Here is a 2,500-nt window from a genome sequence, read left to right as displayed (position 1 = left end):
TTCTTGGTTGCTTGGTTAGTTGATAGAATAAGAAGAACGAAGGGTTCCTCCCTCAGTTTTCTCCATCTTCCTTCAACATCCTCTCTTCTCGTAGCAACGCTTGTGCTACCACAAAACCGGTGAGTATGGATCCGGTTCGGCTGGAAAAGCAAGAGGGCTGGCGACGATCGAGGTAGAAAGAGAAAGAAAAAAAAAGAGAGAGAGAGAGAGGAAGAAAGAAAGAAAAGAAAGAGAGAGAGAGAGAGAGAGAGAGAGAGAGGGTGCTGTATCCATCACAAAAACTACGAACGAACGAACTCAAATTTCATTCCTGCCAACTGCGATAACTCATTTTTCAACTTTCCTGATAGATCTGAATTACGTAGGACAGAGAGAAAACTGGGTTGAGAGAGAGAGAGAGAGAGAGAGAATGAGAGAGAAAAAGATGGGAAAGGGGAGAGGGAGAGAAGTAGAAGCTCAAGTATCTGACGTTTACCGACGTTCAATTTTTCGCGAACAAAAGCTCGTTGTACGATCGTTGAAGCTGTTCTAACGAGTAAGTAAATGACGTGTGTGTATTATATATATATATATATATATTTTACATATATGTATGTACATATGTGTGTGTGTGTATGTGTATGTGCGTGTGTGTGTTTATGTATATATACATATATATGTAATACATTTGCCGACTAAAAATGGATATCAACTTAACCCTCGGCGACCCAAATATTTTTTTTTTCCCTTAAATTCGCTTTCAGAACCACAGTCCTCGTCATCGTCGTTTTAATACTATTACTACTTACTACTACTAATATTATTAATGGTTAATACACGAGGTACGTGTCTAAATGTGAAATATTCTTTATAAGAAGTAAAATACTTGTTTTTTTCTTACGTTTTTTTTTTCTTTTTTTTTTTTTTCTTTTTTTTTTTATACTTATTCTCCTTACTTTCCTAATATAATAATAAATACTTTTAACGAAACCATTCGAAATTATATATAATATTTTTTTCAATATAAATCTTTCGAATTACGTTTTGATCCTGAGGAGAAAGTGAAAGAGAAAGAAAAGACAAAAAAGGAAAAAAGAAAAAAGGAGAGAAAAAAAAAGAAAAAAAAAATAGGAAAGAGAAAAGTAATAAAATAGAAGAGAAAGAAAAACAAAAAGGAAAAAAAAAATAATAATAATAATAATAAAAAAATAAAGTGAAATGGATAAATAATCTTATAAAGATGAAGATAAAGGAGCGCCATTGTTGGTTGGTTTTCGTACGCAGTATACGAGGATCGATTCTTAGGGCACAATCTCTCTCTCTCTCTCTCTCTCTCTCTCTCGCTCTCGCTCTCGCTCTATCTCTCTTTATCTCTTTCTCTCTCTCTCTCTCTCTCTCTTTCTCTTTCTCTATTTTTGTCCTGTCTCTCTTACACCCATATATAAACGAAAGTGAATGAATCGTGAGGCAGCTTAGAGACCCCTCGAACCAACTAAGGAGAAGTGAGCGAGGGCGAGAGAACGGTTTTGAGGGGTTCGAAATCGTTGAAAAACCCACCGAAAGAATCGAGTTCTTTTCCTCTCTCTTCCTCTCCCTCTCCCTCTCTCTCCCTCCCTCTCTTTAGTTTGAAGGGTCAGAATCTCGATATGGGTCCCCACGGTCAATGGGACCCAGTATTGGACAATACTTAACCAACCATTCATTGTATCCCAGACGACATATGGCGACCTTTTATTGAAACTTGAAATTCTCCTTCCCTCTTTTCCTTCCTTTCTCTCTCTCTCTCTCTCTCTCTCTCTCTCTCTCTCTCTCTCTCTCTCTCTCTCTCCTTTCTCTTTTAGAGACACAGTAGTAATTAAAATATTCTCTGAATAAAATCTGTCGAAGTGACATTTTCATACGATTCGAAAATAACTCGATCGAGATAAATTCTTCAAGGATTCGTTCAGAAATAAATCTAACCAATCATTGATCGAATACATAGCATACATACATACATACATAGCATACATACATACATAGCATACATACATACATATACACGTACACACACATGTATACATATATATATATATATATATATATATTGATTGGGTACAGGAAAAGGAATTGCACCATCCTCCGTTCGAATATTTGCAGTAGCGAACTCATTCGCCTTTATCTCTCTCATATGGCGGCGAGTGGGTAGCGCGAACGGTGCCTGAGAGCAGGCTTTCCAACGATATTTCTGGTGGATAACTATGCCAGGGACTGCTAGGTAAGTAGTCACTATAATACGGCTCTGATCAAGTAAAAGTACATGAGCGAGCAACCTCGTAAGCGAGTTCACCATGTCGCTTTCACTCCCCATGCCGCAACATTATACGTTGCTCGAGGACCGGCTAAAAAGATCTTAGAAACGCGTTATAAAAGTTAACGACAAATTTAACGACCAGTTAAATCGCTATATAAATTATTCCTTTCAAAAAAAGAAAAGAAAAAAAACAAAAAAAAAAAAAAAGATTCCCTTTTTTTCCCCCCC

The 2,500-nt window shown here is 36.8% G+C and overlaps 1 protein-coding gene across 6 annotated transcripts in view; it reads right to left on the bottom strand.

Annotated features, from left to right (window-relative positions):
- The window catches only part of rdx (BTB/POZ and MATH domain-containing protein rdx), an 88,850-nt gene that overhangs the window by 53,950 nt on the left and 32,400 nt on the right, over positions 1 to 2,500 (bottom strand). The window lies entirely within an intron of this gene.

Source organism: Vespa mandarinia, chromosome 8 (genome assembly GCF_050613455.1).
Source record: "Vespa mandarinia isolate Hongniang chromosome 8, ASM5061345v1, whole genome shotgun sequence".
In the NCBI taxonomy this organism is placed as follows: domain Eukaryota; kingdom Metazoa; phylum Arthropoda; class Insecta; order Hymenoptera; family Vespidae; genus Vespa; species Vespa mandarinia.
The sequence above is the reverse complement of the archived record's forward strand: the minus strand, read 5'-3'. Positions and strand labels throughout refer to the sequence as shown.